This window comes from Takifugu rubripes, chromosome 12 (assembly GCF_901000725.2).
Source record: "Takifugu rubripes chromosome 12, fTakRub1.2, whole genome shotgun sequence".
Classification (NCBI taxonomy): domain Eukaryota; kingdom Metazoa; phylum Chordata; class Actinopteri; order Tetraodontiformes; family Tetraodontidae; genus Takifugu; species Takifugu rubripes.
In genome coordinates, this window is record NC_042296.1 from 10397658 (window position 1) to 10417351 (window position 19694).

The following is a 19694-nucleotide window of genomic DNA, read 5'->3' on the forward strand; positions in this document are numbered from 1 at the left end:
TATACGGCTTAACCCCTGCTGGGTTTTATATTCTGGGTACTTCAGGAAAAACCTCTGGATCAGACTGCACATCTGTCAAGAAATTAGCGAGACAACCGGAAAAGAAAGTATGAAAAAGATATTTTATCTCATCTGTACTTGAGATCTGTGAGTTTCCTGCCTGACAACAGGAGACATGTCCAGTTTGTAGAAGTTTATTATATACTCTCCTACGAGCTCATCATGGCGAATGTGAGAAGATGTTTGCTACAGCGGCCTCTGTTGGCAGGCTCGGGTACAACAGTGTTTGTGGACATGATGAATATTTTAGTGTTGAAGAAACACAGCTGTGAAATGTCGTCAAGAAAAGGTCTGATGTAATGATCTAAATCCTTTATTAACTATGTGCTGATGCAACGACTTTTGTGACAGAGGATTATGAGTGACATGATGCGTCTGTGTGTGCGCGTCTGTGTGTGTGGGGGGGCACATCTGTTCTGTCTTCACACAGCTGTCAGAGATGACAATGACAATGACAATGTTTGGCTTTTTTAATTGAGCCAGGATGTACTGTTTGTTTGCTAGATTAAATCAAAAGATGGTGGTGAATGGAGATCAGATATGTATTAATGTACTCTTTCTATTAATATAGCAGCATCCGATTTGCATCAATTATTGAGTTTTCCAACTCAATTTAAATAGTTCCTGTAAACCACATGAAAGAAAAGACAATGGGGAATAACTGATATTTTTTGGTCTTGTTTAGGAGAATCTCAAACTCTGATATGAATCAAATAACAGCCAACAGATTCTCCTCATGTCTGACTGAAGCACAAAGAAGAAGCAAAGGTTTGTTATTAAAACAGGGTTAAATACCAGTTAATTCACCTTCTCATCTCACCAAAATTCAACTTTCATGTGAAGAAGCACTTAAACAGTTAGGGAAGGCTTCCGAATCCTCGTTCTCCGCGCATCAGCTTTAAGCTCTAATCTAACAGAATAAAGTGAGGGAGCGCAGATGAAGGGCTTCACCGAGCAGACATGAAAGCATTTGTGGGATCTAACATGATAACTTTAATCTCCGAGCCTGAATAACCTACACAGATGGGGCTTATGTGTCATTCAGACTGTTTTGGCCAGCAGAGGCTGGGATTGGATTTTTGAGACAGCAGACGAAACGGTCGTTTGTCGTCTTATTACCGTCGTTCAGTACCAGGATGGCTTTGTGAGGAGGCTTCTGACTCAGATTCTTTTCTATACGTTAACTGAACCACTCAGACATCGAGCTTGTGTTGTGGTTTCTTCCCCCGGCGGCGTTTCCTGCCAAATCCTTCAGGTCGCCTGCGTTAAATCTTTCAATTAAGGGTAAAACAATTCCCACGAGAGCAGAGAAAAGGTTGAAAGCAGCCAAACCCGCCAGCGAAACCAGGCCTAATCCCTGCCATGTGGTGACATCATCCTGCTCAAACACTGGCGCATCTGTATTCAAGGGATGGTTGACCTAATCCAAGAACCTGGAGGAGAGCAGCAAATCCAGACAAATATTAGCAACTGCTTCACAAATCTCAGAGGTGCTATTTGTCATTGTTCCACCTTGTGTGTATCACTAAACTGCCACTGTTGATGGTCTGGCCGGGGGTCTGACAATACTCTGATCAAACATTTGGTGGTTTTCAGTGAATGAATCAAAAAAACCCAAGAATTTCACCGATGGAGGTCCTGAAGAAAACAAGAGCCAAAGATCACGTGTTAACCCAGGAGGCGTTTCCTACACGACGGTCAGGGCAGGATCTGGCTTCACAGGAACACATTATCGCCTTTCTTGTGGGAGCTGAACGCAAACAGGTCTGCCGCTGGAAACCACGACGACATTTTCCCACCCAAACAAGGTTTAGAGAGTCGAGCTGCTGAGGTCACGCTGAATGCAGGCTCGGCTGTGAAGGTAAAGCCTGAGAAGAAGCCCTTCACAGCCCTGCTGTAAAAGAGAACTCTTATGCAAATAAACATTTTTTGGACCTATTTTGTTGCCTTTCCCTCCGCCTTTCTTCCTGGAAAAAGCCTGGAAAAACAGACTACATGTCAAACACCACTATCTTTTCTAGATTGAAAGAGAAATATAAGACTATAAGTCAGAAGAACCTGTGTTGACTCACTGAGGCAAAACTTCTTCCTCCTCCACGGCTCACTTTAGAGCTTCTCATTGAGACCACTTACCTTTGACGATGACAGTCTGGGGAGGGCATCAGCTGATGGTTTATAGATAACACGTGTGACTTGACCTGAATTAACTTTTAATGTGACTGAGGAGACGAGGCTAATGTCTTGGACGCTTGGTGAAGTACATGACAGAGATCTGACCATTTAAACGACCTCCTGACCTCTAGAGTCGCTGATGTTGTTCCACCTTGGTGCTGGACTAGTAGCTGAGTTTGAGTCTGCGTACAGAGCTTGACGTAGACTTTGATGTCAGCGTAAGAGTGCAACCAGAGACCCGTGTGTTTCCAAGTGGGAGACTGTAAATGACATAGAGGAGGGGACCGAGCACCGAGCCTTGGGGTACGCCTCGCGACAGAGGAGCAGTGGAGGAGGTGCAGTCGTTGATATTGATGAACTGCTGTCTGTTGGTGAGGTAGGATTTGAGCCAGGAGGGTCCAGCGCCGGTGACGTTGAGGGAAGGTCAGTCAGAGACCAGGTCTGAAATGGTTGGAGGACGTCTTTGGCACCGGGGCAGCCTGGATCTGGTCCTGTAGCAACGATTCTCCTCCAATTAATCTTAATGCAGATAAGACGGGAGGCGCCTGAGATGTCTCTTCCTCGAAGGCAGGCAGACATGTTTTAAATCTCAGAGTCTCCCCTCCACCCTGCCGCTCTCTAAATCTTTCATTACTTTCATATTTCCTCCCACTGAGTCGCTGTCTCATCCGTGGAGGCATTTTCCTGAAAGTGTCTATAATCAGCAGTGAGTGATGGTCGATTCTGAAGATGAAAAGAACTGTGGTGTCATGTTTGCTGTTGGTGGCAGATGGAGGCGCGTTGGCTGGATTTGAGCTTTATTAGTCACGCAAGGCCGAACACATGAAATTAGCCGAATGATGATTTCTCACACAAATTTGTGTTATTTCTTAGTTCAAAAATGATGTAATCCCATGAAATCAAGCACTATCGAAGATAATGACACTTATTTAGTTCTAAATATTACTATATTACTTCTGCTAAATATTTCAGATGGCACGAGCGAATGTTTGAAACCCCTTTTTTCATTCTACTGTCATTGAAACAGAAAATGTGAGTCGTGAGCAAGAATAACTTTAGCTCAGGTGTAAAATAATATATGTGCAATAACATGAAGTCTCAGGCATCATGTCCAGCTGGGCTTTCAAAGGCAGCATAGAAAATACTCATGAAATGTAGAATATTCTCTATTTTATGCTCTATCCATTCCAACATTGGCACTCTCTCTCCCTCTCTCTCTTTCTCACACACAAACACACACACACACACACACACACACACGCATTGTTTTATAGCAATAGCCAACAATGAAAAACAAACCGTCCCGCCCCGGGGGACTCGTCATTGTGCTACTGATTAAACTGCCTCGCTTCTCTATTAACGCCTCACCAGCACATTAAGTCATTTTCTCCAACAACCAACCTGAAATGAGGTTTTTTTGGGTTGTAAAGGGAGAAACGTCCTAAGACAACATGAGAGTGTGTTTCATTTCAAACATGAGTCAAGCATTTGATCACTTTTAGTCACCAGAATTAGAACTTTGTGGGGTTCAAACTGTTATTTCACGTCCATCGCTGCTGCCAACGGCCGAGGTGAGATGCATTGTGGGACGCCTAGTTGTCCCGAGTCCACACAAGTCACTTACGGGAAATTACTGAGCATTGGTTGAACTTAGAATTGGATCAGCGGCGGCTGCGTGAGACGTGAGGGCTGAGAAGTCAGTGGTGAACGAACCGGCTCGTTTGCCTTTGTGCTGTTTTTTAGAACGACCTTAGAATGACCGTTACAACGAGAACAGTAAGAGGTTTTAAAGTGCTCTGTCACTTCAAAGAGTCTACGCAGGTTCTTTATCTTTATTGTCTTCGCAAATCTAAAAATGGATTTCTGTTAGTTTTAACCTTCCTGTTGTGGAACATTCTGATTCTAACTAAAAATTAGACTTTGGGACCATATTCGCCCTTCTGACGCCCTTCTGAAGTCACAAAAGCGCCCAGACTGACTAACGGCCTGACTGTGTCGCCAATGTTCAAACGAAACCGTTCGACCATGTAAAGTGGCTAACGATCAACTTACTGTCACAACAGATGGACACTAATTTAAGGTTAAAGTCTCCCGTCATCCTCTCCTTCCTCACCTCGGCCAGCACCAGCCCACCCATCCATTCACGCCTCCGACAAACAAAAACAACAGATGGACCGTGCTCGGAGTGGTGCCGGTCTCCGCCACAGCGAGGAGCCGGCGTGGAGGTGGGAGCTTCGCTTGCTTGGGTTGCAGATATGTAAAGTAATGCAGTGGCACAGAGGGTGTGGGCTGCTCGCCCTGGAACGTCTTGTTCATGCTGTTCTCAGCACCTCATAATGCTTTTGTAATTACATTCCAGCTCTGTTGAATCACCATAAATCGATTACAGATTTATTTATTTTTTCCCGCCAGCTTCACATATCAACCAACAAGTAGAAGACGGAGTCCATAGGTGAAGAAGCAGCAGCGGTGGTGATACCACGATAGCAACGTATTCATTTCTCTTTTCATAAAAGTGTTCTGCCTAATGGGCTGAGGAAACAGAAGAGCGACTGGTTTGGCTCATTTGAAATCAAACTCAACTTGTTCTGCTTGATCTGCTTGGAGATATGTGGGGAAACAGCTAAAATTGGCTAACAGTTATAAATCATCTAAATCACTGCAGAATCACCCTAGAGCATGAAGGTTCTGGGCTTTATCCCACCTTTATCCCATTTGGACAAGGTTTATTAAATGTATATAACTTTGCAGGAGAAGAATTAAGTAAGAAATTGGCATTTAATTAGCATTACCATTGAATTTTGGAAGAGGTAGATAACAAGATACTTACAATGTAACCACACCCACACACACACACACACACACACACCTGGGCTCCTGGTCAGGAGGCAGAACCACCAGACATCTCTGTGAAGTAGACCTGGAGGCAGCACATGCTGGAGGGAGTATGTTTCTTATCTGGTCCAGGACGGCCTCGGTATCGTCCCAGAGGAGCTGCAGGACATGTGTGAAGAGATGATCTTTGTTTTCCTCCAGACAAAGTCGGGACAGGCGCTCGGTTAAAATAATAAGAGGACATTGCTGAACATGACTGTGGGGCAGCGGCTGAATTCTTAAACTTAAGGGAGTTCCAACGTGTTTCAGGCCTGAAAAAAGAAGTTGTTATTGACACTAGAGACCTGGAGTATTCCTACTGACGATACTGCACCTGCTGCATGAATAATATGTGTGAGAGCTCTTCTAGAAGGCAACATCTGGACTTAGAGAACCAGTTAAATGTGTTGTTGTCGGCAGCTGGTTGTTGCCATTAACAGGTGTGTGAGGCTGGCCTCCTGTGTCGCACACTGACGTCGTCACAGAAAACTGATGGATTCATCCGGGATCAGGAATGGAACCGATAAAAACAATGGCGCCGTGGAGAAGGACTGCAGCTAGCTGTCGTCTACTTTATCGTTTAACAGGATTTAGCAGAAAAAGCCACAGTGCCAACACAACTCTGTTAGCAGATGTACAATTAGGCTTTTGTTCACATGTGGGTAACCTGCTTGGCAACATGATGAAGGTTCAGCAGAAATATTTCTGCAGAACCTTCACAGATTGTGTGTTCGGAACCACACAAACTGCTGCAGAGATGACGGTGTTTTACATGCTTATCATCCAGTCCTGCACTAAAATAAGAGTATAAGAGTATGGATTCACTACGAAGCCTGAACGAAGCCGGTTTGTTCTTTGTTTGTTCCAGTCGTGGTAATATTTGAAAGGTTTGTGTCTGGACACATTTTTGCTTCCTGCTGACCTGTTGTTGCATTAGCTGTGTGGAATCTCATCCTCGCACCACAGAGTGACTCAGCTTCACCACCATAAAGACTGAGGGCAGGTTCTCAATTTCCACTTTGCTCCATTTTCCCATTTTATTTTATGATCTTTATGACTTATTTGTCCTATCAGTTGTAGACTAAAACTTCCCCCCCGGGGCCGTTGGAAAAGCTCCTGTTTTCTGTGTGAAAGGCCCGTGTGTAACGCTCCACTAAACTCTTCTGGCCAGTTGAAAATTACAGCGCATTTTATGATCGGCTCACCCCATTGAGACTGACATATCCAGTTATTCATATATATTCTGCATCTAGATGAACTCTCAGATGAAGAGATATTTAACTATGTTAATGAGCAAACAGACAACAGATATAACCAGATGTTTGAGATTCAATCCCTTTATCCCTCTATTAACTGGTATTTAATAATTTCTGGTATTACTTCACAGCTTTTCTTGTGTTTGTTGTTAGCGTGACAGGAGAGATTGATTCAGTGCTGCATGAAGCTAACGCAACATCAGCTTTAACCATGATCCTGGTCCTGAATGTCGAGTGTCTTTCAGTTTTTTGGCTTTCAGGTGTTCAGGTCTGTCTGTGTGATAAAAATACAAAAACGTGGAAAGAAACCTTGTGTCCAACACTTTAAAGTGCCACCACAGTTGCTAAATGACTGAACGTGTCTGTTAGCTCCTAGCTAAAACACGCACAGACAGACAAATGAGGCTGTGCAAGCAAATAAAGGCTGACGCTGCCAAACGGCGGCTCCCAGGTGTTCAGCACTGCATAAAAAGTGGACATCGTGTTATTACAGGTGTGTAACCACATGTTGACGTAGCCGCCCTTCTCTGCTGACGGAGTCTTCCAGACCTTTGGGGCCCGCACAAGAACACTGCAGCCAGTCACAGAGTCATCCAGAGCCTCACACCATGATTTAGCCTCAGCTTTGTGGTGAAGGACGTCACCACTGCAGCGCAGGCGTCTAAATCACTGCGCTGAGGACAGCGATAAATACGCAGAGCTGCCTGAAATCTCTGGGCGCGCTGGACATTCTGAAAGGTGCAATGTCGGAGAGGAAAATCTCTTATTATAAATAATTCCCAGATGGTGTTTTTCCAGAACTTTCCAGCTCGAATCTTTGCCTGGAACTGTGGCAAAGATGTTCTCAAGCTGGGATTTACTGCAGATCTGTCTGGTGACAGACCTTCCTCCGCATCCTCCTGGGTACACAAAGCTTATCTGATTTCCCCCGCTCATAATTTCATACGTATCTGACAGAGATTGAATTTCCATTGATTCTGCCCGTCCTGTGATATGCTGCCAGCATTATGAATTTCATAAAAGTCTATAAGGCCAGATACGAGCAAGGACTGCTCTTATGAGCTATGTTCTCATTTGGAATTCATAGGAAACTGACATTTCCACACCTGCTTATTCCTTCTTTTTGGCAGTTTGGCGACCCGGCGGCCTGTAGCAGCGTTTTGATGGATTTTTGGAGGGTGGTAAAACAATCATCACTAGTCAGTGTGACCAATAAACGGCGGTGGAACGGCACATTTTCCTCCTGTAATGAGCTCTTGTAGCTACAGCAAGAAATGCATTTTTTGACTTTTGTAATTGTGATATTGTTGTCATGTAATCAAATGTTTGATTTGCTGGTTCTCTTGCTCATTTATTAGGTACTCACAGAACCTTCCTGTGTCAGCCGGGCTCGTTGCTTATCTCATATCAGACAATAGAAATTTCAAAGCAGGTTGTTTTTATTTTTGGTTCATCAAATCAAAATGGATCAAATTTTGGACAGTGTTGTGTTCGGAGGGCTTTGTAATCCGCCCAGTTGTGACTCCTTGTGTCCTTTGAACTTTGAGCTGGGTCAGGAAAAACCTGAAGGAGAGCCAAAGATGAGGGATCCCCCCCCCCCGGACAGACAGACAGACAGACAGACAGACACCAACAGCAACAGTAGATCTTTGTTCATTATATTGACAGATATAGGAGTTTACTGTATATTCTGTCCATGAAAAAGGTGTTACTGATAATAGGAGAGGCGTCCCTGGATCTTCAGATGTCCTCATGGAGCTCTGGGCCAACCAACCTTCAGATCTGGATACATCCGCAATCATTTCGAAAAGAAGGCAGGCTACGGCAGTTACATACGCATTTATACGTGAATCTATAGATCATTTTATAAGGGACGGGGAGAAAGAGGGAGATGCAGGTGCAGTATAGGTTCACTCAGCAGTCCAAGCCTCTAGCAGCACAGCTGAGAGCATTTCTTCAGGACAAACTTTATCAAGAAAACGAGGTTTTTAGTCAGGTTTTACACAGACACTCATAAACTGAAGTGGAACAGAATCTTTGCTGACATTTGCAGTGATTGCAGCATTTTAAGGTATTAAAGCAAATCAAACTGGCTGCATCTGGCCAGGGCTTCAGGAGCTTAAGATCACCATCAATTTCCTGAGATTTTGGAATGAAACCAGGTTTACAAGGAAGGCAGCCTCCAAACACAGACGAGCTTTATCATTTCTGCCTTGATTTTCTTACTTTTATCAACAGAAAACCGTGACTCAGCCGTGTAAACCAGACAAAACTCATTTGATATCGATGAAACAGACATAATTATCAGCATGTGTGTGTGTGTGTGTGGGTGTGTCACCATGTTCACCTTTTCCAGCTTGTGTGTGCCCCTACTGTGAACAATGAGCACATTACTCACTAACCCTAACCCTAACCCTATTTTTCCGAACTGGGACAGAACAAACTCTGCTGGCCTGCACGCTAAATAAACAGCCACACACGTGCTAAACACACTCGCTGTAGCTAAACTCCGGTAACCTGCAGTGACCCCGCTGCTCATTTCTCCTTCTCCGTCTGCAGCGTGGACGGAAAGTGAGATGTTTTGTCTTTAGCCTTGGGTGTTACCTTGGAAACTAAGGAGAAAGAAATATTGTGTTTGAACCGAAGCGTAGGCCAAGACAGGGTCGACCGGCAGACACACACACACATCCCATCTTATCAGCCGATCAGCCAATCAGGACGTTGAGGCGACCAGGTAAATATTAGGAGCTCGGAGATGCTCCCATACTGCCACAGCAGCGGCGACAATTTCGTTTACTCTAAAGTGAATTGAATTTGGAAGATATTGTCCTTAATAATGTGGCCAGTTGAGGTGTCCCAAAGCACCATGCAATGGAGACCAATGGGAATAAAATACTAACCGAAAGTCCTCAACGAAGTTGCTCCTCAAGAGCAACTACCAACGACCGGAGCAGAGCTGTGGAGAGAGAGTGAAGAGAGGTATAACCAGGAGAGGAGAGAAGAAGAAGGAGCCTCGCTGTGTGTCTCTGATGGCCTGAAGAGCAACTTCTCTTCTGAGGAGAAACATCTAAGCAGTTCAGGTCAAGGGTCAAGCTTTGTGTCAAGCAGAGGAAATAGTTCATGTCAGGATTAGCTCATGTGGTGATTTAGTGGATTCGACCCGTTCATCGTCATCTTTATCCCTCAAGTCCCATTTAGCAGCAGTGATCGTTTCATTTTCACTGGAACAAAAAAGGCTCCGTTTTGATCAGAGTCTAAATATTTCTGCGGGTTTGTTAGCGAACGGCGGAGTCATCTGAAGGGCAGCAGTGCGTGAAATCTTTAATCGCATCGAAGGAAATGAAACATTGATATTCTTTCTTGTTCCCTTTCTCTTCGCCGCGGTTGGTGTTTGATGAGTTTGAGAGCTTCACCGGCTTTAATGAATAATTCTTTGATCCTCTTCTGTCCCAGAATTCAACTCTCCGTCCTGAACGGTTGCTGTTCCCAGTCACACCTTCACCTGGTCGCTGCTGCAGGCCTCCCCGCCCCACACGCCCTCCTGTTACACACCCACTCCTCGTGGTAGCGTGGCCGAGCGGTCCAAGCGTGTAGGCTCCAGTCTCTTCGGGGGCGTGGGTTCGAATCCCACCGCTGCCAGTGTCGCTAGTGTTTACATGCTAGTAGATGTTGAATCTGCCTATTTGGAGCTTGTTCTCCCAGACTGTCATTTCCTTTCATCCCCCCTGCGTCCCAGCATACGCCGGTAGACGTTTGAGACCTTCTGGTGTGTCACTCCGTCCCACCCTCCGCTGCGTTCCCACTCTCCAAGTGGGACACCAGCAGCAGTCATGCATATTTAAGCGCAGAGCTTGTTGAAAGTGCCGCTCTGCTGCGCATTGGTGTGCAGATGACTCAAGCGTCTGAAGAGAAGAGGATATTAAAGGGCCTCGGAGCTCCATCAGCACAAGACACTATTTCGAACACTCTTATTCACATCTGCGTGCGTGTGTGTGTCAGTCGATCCGGTTTTCCTCCGTGTTCCTGCACAAAGCGGCTTCATGGCAGCAGCTTCGCAGTTATTCCACAAAAGATGGATGTTTTCAGGAAGAGAAAACGAGGAAAGAAAATGAACGCCAGGGAAACCGAAGTCTCAGAACTGGATTTAGGTTGAATTTCACCTCCAGACGGTGCGGATGTGAGCTCCAGAGCAGCAGGACTGACTGCTGGCACTTATATTTTCACAGCTGAATGTGGGAAATTTAGAGTTTGCTGTGAGTCTGGCCCAGGACAGCACAGACCAAACAGGAGAGGACACGACCGTGCACTGCCAAACAAACCCGCCCTTTATTTACTATAAAATTCTCCTGCAGGAATTCACAAATGTGTCTGCTTCTGTAATTAACAGTCATCGCTCTGATTGTCTCCACGCCATTAAATACCCCACCAGTATGTGGGCCGTGTGTCACCAGTATGCTCTGCTTAATTAAAATGCAAATTAAAATCACTTTAATTACATAAGTGCTGACATGTGTGTTCCTCTGTGTGTGTGTGTGTGTGTGTGTGTGTGTGTGTGTGTGTTCTACTTGCCATGGATGGATGACTATAATACTTATTCTACTAGCAAAGTGAGGACATTTTTGGGAAGAGAGGACATTTTGGTTGGTCCTCACAACTTTGAAGGACAGTTTGAGGCGAGGTTTTAAGATTAAGGTTTGAACTGGCTCCAGGTCAGGGTCAGGGGTCAGGGTCAGAGGTCAGTTGTGACGGTGATGGGTAATGAGCTGGGGAATGCATCATGTCCTGACAATGACAGAAGTACAAGAATGTGTGTGTAGTACAGAGGCGAGTCACCGAACTAATTGTTTGAGTTACGAGTCGAGTAGTTTTACTAAATGCTGTGAAGAACAATTAAGGAAATTTTGTGGATGTCGGCCGAACTTTGAAGTGTGAAATGAATCCACGTCTGCGGGGACGTTAGCGGATCCATCCGGAGGTAGCACTCAACCACTGCAACGCCACTGCAGGGAACTTGTGAAAGCGTCCTAAACGGAGGTAATAACTCATGTCAAATGCCCTGCGGTGCAACCTCAAGCAAGACGCCATCTTCTGGAAGAGACGCAGCCGCACTAGGACACCTCATAAATGTCAGCAGCCGTTTTTCTGATTATTTTAAAGACTAACGATCGGCAGTGATGCAATGCTGAGGTTACTTGGACTCTGGCGCTCCTTTCAATCCCAATTTTCCTCCCTAATTCAAGAAAACAGCACAACCAGGAGTGACAACCTTCTGTTTAACCCATGGTCACCGGATTTGCTTGTCCTGGAAAAATTAAACTCTTTCAAGTGTGTTTTTTATCTCTTGACTACACATGCTTAGCCTCCTATTGTGCAGCGGATGTTTGTCGAGTGTTGATTCATTACAGGGTTTCAGATTTGCTATTGTGACTCTGTCAAATGTGTTTTCCTGATTTTCACAGGGGCTGAGATGAGAGAGAGGAAATAAATGTAAGTATTCATTTATTAAGCCCCGATTTAGCTCCCATCTCTGACTGTTCTGCAGCCCAGCGCATCCTGTAACACACTTCACAATGGCTCTGCTCACGTGGAGCACAAAGGTAGGACAACAAATACCACACACATGAGAAACGCTCCACAGTGGGTCTCTCATGAGGAACTTAATGGACAAACCTACCATAATAAATCAGCAGATTTGTCCTATCAGCTCAGTTCACCAGTTCATGTGCTGAGCTAAGTTTTCCTAGCTAACATTGCTGGTTGTGCTTAGGGTTGTCTAAGAGATGCTTGTCCATTAAAACACTATAGAAGGTCATTAAACTGGTTATAAAACAAACAATTAGAGGCCTGGTGTTGGTGGACCTGTAGAAGGGCCCCATTCACCCCCCACTGAGTTCTCTACCCTTAAGTCTGGTCAGCTGTGCTGCTAGCGAGGTTAAGAATGTTTGATTTCTGCACAAATATTTGGTGGGCCCTTTAAAACAGCATGCAGTAACCTTGGGTAACGCGTCCCTGGTCTGCTGAGCGCCCAGCCAGTCGACATGTGAGGCTGTCCAGCAGCCTGTGTCCGTGGGTGTCTGTGATGGTGGGCAAACCTCAGGCCTCTGTCATGTGGCTGTCGCCACCCCCCCCCCCCAGCCCAAACCCACCACGGAGGAGCTGGATGGAGACACAAGAGGTGTTCAGTGCAGCGCGTCCCTCAGCACCGGCCTCCTATCAAAGCTCAGGGAACTTGGCTGCATCCGCCTGCAAATATTTGAGAATGGCTCGGTGGCCCGGGGCGCCGCTGGCAGCTCATCACAGGATCCGTCATCCAAAAGGGGGGGAAAAAATCTCAATCTGGAGCAAGAGACTGGATTTGGGGAGTGTGCACGTTCACACGCACGTCTCCCTCATCTCCTGTTTCTCAAACTCATCTTGCAGGCAGGATAGTTTATGTTGAAGATGAGTTTGGGCCAATTCTTTGTCCGTATTTATGGATTAAAGCTCAAAAAAGTCTGCAAGTCTGTTGTGAACTTCGCCCACAGCTTATCTGTGCGGAGGCACAGCTCGGCCCTCCTTTCTGTCAGCTTTGGCTGTTGTCTGGTTATTTTGTGCAATGTTTGCAGTTCGATAAGATCTCTGGAAGGAAGTAACGGCTGGTTCTAGATTGTGTTTACGTGCTGAATGTGGAACGCTGCCATCTCGCCTCTATGGACGCTGTGTGTGCAGTAGCAGCTCCAGGCCTGGACGTCCCCCTGGAGGTGGCGAGAGGACTGCCTGGACTTCCTTCCTGTAAGTGCTGCCCGTAAGTCCTGGACAGTGGGAAACAAAAGACAGGATGAGACCCGGTGAGACATTTGATTTCCACTAATGAACTGATAGTTTGCCCCTGGAAAGGTGTCCTGCGGTCGTCAGTGCTGCAGTAAAATGCCAGGTTGCTCCGGCTAACGGGACAGCTTCAGTTTCCTGCCTCCACGCTGCCGTCAGGACCGACAAACAGATAAACACGTGCATATCAGATTCAGCCGATTTGGCCTGTGTTGAATTCCTTACAGTGGAATTATACATTATATTGTGAAATATTGGGCCCAAGGGCATGTGTGGTGAACCCAGCTCAAGTAACTTTCACTCATCTCGGATATCATGTTGCATTTAGAAAACCCATAAAAGATGAGGTCACAGCCTTTTTCAGGGAGCTGAGGGAGTAACGTTAGACTATTGTGTTCCTTCTCCTACAGCGCAGGAAAAAGAGCCCGTTTTGTTCACAGACACATGGCTGCAGGCTCTGATCCGTCCTCTCCTCCCTCTCAGAACCACCAGTTCACCCACTCACCTGCCACAAGGGAACGGGCGCAACATACAAAAAGCCTTTCACAAGCAGATTTTCTCTTTTTTGTTGCAACTAATGTGTTGATATCTCATTCAAAGCTCAAAAAGAGATAAACACAAAGAGTTGCAGTCTTGGACATGAGAGATGAATAAAGGTGTCTACAGAAAATGCGGTCAGGACACCAGTTTCCCGTTTTACTGGCACGCTGGTTAATAATATGAAAGGATCTGGCGCCCTCTAGTGTTTAATACGGAAATTACACCAGTCCTGTGGCGCTGTTAAATTGCTGTTTGTTCCCAGCATCCAGTCTGGTTTATGTCCAACGATCCATCAGTGGGTATTTTGATACATCTGAGCCATTAGCCAGCCTCTGATGGAGCGTTTGACATTATGCAGGCAGAAATGCATTTGTGATGCTAAAACCAGGATCATAAATCATGATTAGACTTGAGGGCGACAGCCCAAATCTGACCCTCACTCAACACGCAGGCTGAACATTTGGCAGCCTGGTTGTCCTTCAAGAGCGTGAAATATTTTTCCCAGTTAAAAAGAAATGGAGAGTGTTTTTTTTTAAATGGACATGAATAAAATATTGATGATCTTCTTTGTACTTGCTAGTTTTAAAGGATTAGTGAGGAGGGAGACCAATGAGGAGGGAATGGAGTGAACTCAGCGTGTTATGGCGAGTGTGTCCAGCAGGTGGCAGTCACGCAGTTTGGGCAGTAAATGAGAATCACTATACATCCTGTACGCAGCATTTTTATTTCATTTGGAAATTCACTGTGTAAAATCTGGATCTAGCTTCCTGCCATGTTTTAAAGACGAGGAATAAGCGGAAATGCTGTCACTGAATATGGAAATAATTGAATATTTCTGAAACATTCCACAGGGGAATTAGCCTCACCACGAAAGTGGCGGACTGTTTTTCTTCCCCTTGTTTTTATTGCCACCCACGGCAGGGCTCCTATCCAGAGATTTTAAGGTTCTACACTGGGGAGGTCATACTGGGAACCCGTGCATCAGGTCACTGACTTTGGATATCAGAACTCTGCAGCTTGTGGGATAAGCTGCCCTCAACCCCCAACCTCAGAAATGTCACCAAACTTGGAGAATTCCAGTTAATCTCCGCCAACGCAGCCTTGATGATAACGATTCCCACTTTCCATTTCCCCCTGTAGCAGCGCCCACCACCTGATTCCGTGTCTATTAAACCGCTCTGAGTTGTTCTGTGGTGCATTTGAGGGACACGAGGCGCTTATTTTAGAAAAGTAAATGTGGTGACTGAGAGAAAAGACAAAGCTTGACCTTTTTCACAGATTTATGTGGGTTCACTTTATGTAATCTATAGAGAAGAGGATCCGAGGTGGCAGTTTATGGTGCTGCTGAGGCCTCTCCCCAGATGGACCCCTGCTATCTGCAGCGCTCCCCACTGTAGATTGTGTCGACTTAATAAATACTTTCCAGCCTCTCGTTCAAGTCTCACTCTGGGGGCAGCGGCTATCGGAGGCCTTTCTAACCCACCTGCCCTGAGCAGGAACCTTTTTGATGTCTGCCACGGAGCACTCACAAGCTGCCGCTGCAGATTAGATTCCTCCACGTTGGCATAAAACCCTCGTTCAGTCTTTGAAAATCCAAACCCTCACGGGGATGAGCATGCACAGCACATGTTAAGCTACATAAAGACCAATCCTGCGGCGGAGAACATGTTGTTCTCGGAGCTGTGCAGAGCAGCTGAAAGCCTCAAACACTCTTTAAGAGCAGCAACAAAAGAGTGTTTGAGTTGGTAACAATAGGTAAATGTATAGTGAGCAAAACCACCCAACAATTCAACGACTGGATAAAAGCAGCAGATGTGAATACACACACACACACACCCTCAAACAGTTGTGAAGACCAGCCAAAATGTCCTCACTTTGCTAGTAGAATGTGAATTTGAGTACTTGATATATAGCAGGTACAAGTACACACATACACACACGCTCACCCTCCGGCAAACACACCCCATCCAGTGACCTCGCGTGGGTCACGTGACTGGAAACTGATGAATTGGGGGTTGGAGTCATGACAGGTTTGATTTACATACCTCTCACCTCTCCTCACACACACTGCATTAGAGACAAAGTGTGTGTTGCTCCTACAAGCATGACATCATGGTGAATAGTGAGTCCCGTGTCTCTTATGTTTCCTCAAATCTCCAATCAGTCGTCTCAGGAGAGGGAATATTTGCATCAGAGTCGGCTCTTTGACGATACAAGGCTGGATCCGTCCCAACATGCCTCTGAGACGCTCTGTGAACAATTGAGAAAGGTGGATTTTGGTGAAGACAAAGAAGGCGGGCTGTAATTCAGCAGGAAATGGACAAACGAATCAGGTTTAATCCAAGCAACTTAAATGACCTCTCTGCTCAACACTAACAAATGCAGAAAATCGGCATAAATAAAAATATAGAAGAATAAAACTGCCGCTTTCATAACTTCATGAGAGTATAATTTTCATTATTCAGGCAGAACCTCAGGTGGAACGTTCCAGGGGTGAGGTCGGTGCTGTTGCTTGGGACTTCTGGGATGATATCCGTTTGGGATGATGACTGATGCGGAGTCAGAAACTCAACGTGTTTCTTCTCATTTGCGTTGCGCTCGATTTAGCCTGACCTTCATCGGGTCTTTTAAGGGACCTTCTCATCAACATAAAACATCACCACTGGGTTTGGGAACCGTTCAGCAGCAGACTGAGCAGCTCTGCAGGCTCATTTACTCAACACCAGAATCATCTGTCCTTTATGGGTAATGGATTATGTCTATGAAAGTCCTCACAAAGGTAGAGAAACTACTAAGGCTGGACGTGTTTGCAGAGTAACTTTCCCTGGACATCAACATGCAGTGGCAATCATATTATCATCATATTACAGATGTTTTCAGCTGGTTCTGAAGGTGTAAAACATTAGTTTGGGTAGTATCTCTTAGTCTCCATGTAATACTGCAAGCTTCAACTCAAAATCTCTAGATTTAAAAAAAAGAATGAAACCACCACATAATGAGTCACTGTGACAGTCTGGATCTCTAATGGGATGACAAGTCACCCAGAAGATCAACGATGGAGCACGTTTCCTGGAAAAGTCTGGAAGCCATTGGTGTTTGTTTCCAGATAAGGACAGAAGTAGCACGCTCCATGACACTCTGCAGAAGGCAGCTCAGGTCACACAAAGAGCCCATTCAGCCCAGTGAGCGCAGCCAGGAGGGTCCTTTCACCCCAGATGCCATCCCTCAGCTACCTCTGGGCCGCTCGGGGCAGACGTGGTAACAATAAACTCGGAAAAGTTCTGGCAGCTCACAGCCTGACAGGACTCAGGAACGTGTGGTCAGAAGTAATGAAACACAACACTGATGTGAAACGAAGCAGTTGGGGCCTAAACCGCCAAATTGAGGTCAGATTAATTAAGCAGGGCCAGTTTTCAGGTGGATCGCATTTAGCCGTCGCTGAGACATGGCACCGCTCCGCACATCAGACCCATCATTTTCCCAACCTTCTTATCAGCGATCGCTCCGGGACACTCCATGAGCTTATCAGAGGTCGGCGGGATCGGGCAACAGAGGCGCCATAAATGGTGGCAGCTGCGGATGGAAGTGGACGTTATGGAGCTCTTTGGGCTGCACGGGAAGCTTGAGACAAAGCAACATCGATATTTTCGCTGCAGCTCATCTGTAGTGTTGGGATCGAAGAGTCCGGGTGTCTCAATAGCTGCCATGTGTTGTACGTCTGCTGTCACATGGCTGGTAAAAATAGAGGGTGTAAGAGAACCAGAAGATAGTCGTGCTGACACCTCCCAGCAGATATGAAGCACAATTAGTAGAGCTGCTCGACCACACACTTGGACGTGTGTGCTTGGAATCTCCCATCACCTTCCGTGAAGGGTGCCTCACACATGGAGCCCTTCACAACCTGTCGGCATCAGTTCAGTCCTGGCCTAAAGTGTGGTGGGAGGAGCCACATCAGGCTTTAGTAAGTGGGTCACACATCTATGATTATTCCCACACATTTGTTTCCCATCAGTCCATGTTCCTGACTGATCCTGAGCGTTTAAGGCTCTACATATTATCCAAAGCCTGACCTGCTCCTATCAGAGCAGAAGCTGTGTTAAGGTCCCAGGTTTCCTCTGCAACCAGTGCCTGGTTGTGGTTCTCTCCTCGTTCAACTCACCTGGGCAGACGACAGGTGGGAGCACCTGAAGCAGCTGCAGCCCATCACCAATCAGCTGTCTTTAAAAGGCCGGTCACTCACCTGCTGTGTTTCCTCTCTGTTTGGGTGGTACCTGCCTTTGAAGCTGGGGAGTTTTTAATAAACTCACTTTTTTTAATTTTTTTTACTTAAGTGTTGTGTTTCTGCCTCCTTTGTTCTGGTCTGGCTCCCAGGCCTGTTACAAGCTGCTCACACACCAAGAGTGTAAAGGTAGGCTCATAATTTAAGTATTGTTTCTAGACTTGTATACCAGCTTCTAGTATTAAAGAACAGTTTCTGCAGGTCATGTTAAGATCACAAGTACCTGGAGCAAAATAAGGTACATGGGGGGGGAAAAATCCATGTATATTGTCAAGAAAAAGGAAAACTTTTGTTAAATGTACAGGTAGAATCTAGTTTTTATATATATTCTAATGTGAGTTGTTTGACTTAACCAAAGGCTGACAGCAAAGAATTCAATACTGTTGATTCAGCAGTTGCTGAATCCAGATTCGCATCATTAGCACCACCTGCTGGTCACACTTTATTTTTAGCTTTCGTTAAAGGTACCATGTAAGGGGGAAAATAGCAGAAAAGCAGTTTGTCCAACATTCCAGCCAGTTTTCCCCTTGGGGGAGGGGGGCTGGAGCCTATCCCAGCTGGAGCAGGTTGTATTATTCTGAAATCCAAGAATACACTTTGTTTTTGTTATTTTATTATTATTTGGTCTTGCAAAAAAGACAGGGGAATAGGCTGTGTTTTAGAATATAAAACAAACGGGATTTTGGTGTCCTGTTACAACCGCGCTGTTTGCCCGCTGTGACACCGAGGCGGCGCATTATCGCCGCGGCTGAGGCCAGAATGCTTGGCAACACTGCCAGTACTGGATCAGAGCTCTCAGTTTCCTGGCTGAAGCTGCGTCACGTCGTCCCGTTAATTCAGCTCTAAAGTGACAACAAGGCCATGCTGATATAAGCAGGGGGTGCTGGTCACCCCACATGCTGCCATTACGATCAGTCAGCCACCGGCTGACGTTCCAGGGGCAGTTCAAACACTCAAATACTGTTTCGGGGGCATTTGGCTCAATAACTGGACAGTGTGCACGACTGCACACGCACGTTGGATTCATTGACGTGATATTTGTCAGCTGAGATTCATTTGGGTCAGTTTGAAAAGACTCAAAGGTGTAACTTTCTGTCGGAAGGAACAAAGATCTATTTGTTGCCACTTTGCCCGCTAGTGCTAATGTTAGCCCCAGGGTTAGCCCTCCATTAATATCTGTGCCACGGCACGCTGTCAACCATCTGTAGCGGCAGAAACCGAGAGGACTTGTGGGTTTGCTGCAGAGCGGTGAGGCCAGTGTGGGTGCTCACCCAGCAGTTTGCTCTCTGGACTCTCTCCAGCCAGGACAGCTGTACCCTGAAGTACAGTGAGTCAGGAGAGGGCTCGTTCCAGCTCATGGCCTTGATTCCGTGTGAAGCAGCTCCAAGTGCCCTCGAGCAGGACGCCGAAGCCCAAAGGTGCTGACAAAGCAAAATAACAACACAGGCAGCGACTATCCAGTTTCACATCTAGTAAAAGCTACATCACTGCCACACATTGGTTTTACTGAGTACTGACCCTCAAGCTCATCCATCTGTCCATTTCCTATTGTGATTCTAAGTCTGCATGGCTGTGGGGGGGGGGGGGGTCCAGTCAGTAATATGACCTGGAGAAGGTCACTGGGCCACCACACACACACACACACACACACACACACACACACACACACCCGAACCCAAGTGCAATTTAGAGTTTTCAATCAAGCT

General features: G+C 46.0%; 1 protein-coding gene and 1 long non-coding RNA gene across 2 annotated transcripts in view; both read left to right on the forward strand.

Annotated features, from left to right (window-relative positions):
* The first annotated feature begins 751 nt into the window (after positions 1-751).
* Positions 752-4775, forward strand: LOC115251783 (uncharacterized). The gene is made up of 3 exons (XR_003890315.1): positions 752-828; positions 4296-4457; positions 4645-4775. It is a non-coding gene; the product is annotated as an uncharacterized lncRNA (long non-coding RNA).
* A 13189-nt stretch (positions 4776-17964) lies between these two features.
* angpt1 (angiopoietin 1) overlaps positions 17965-19694 on the forward strand; it is a 55272-nt gene continuing 53542 nt past the window's right edge. The window contains exon 1 of the mRNA XM_029845380.1: positions 17965-18117. The gene's annotated coding sequence lies outside the window, so the exon portion shown is untranslated. The remainder of the gene's footprint in view (positions 18118-19694) is intronic.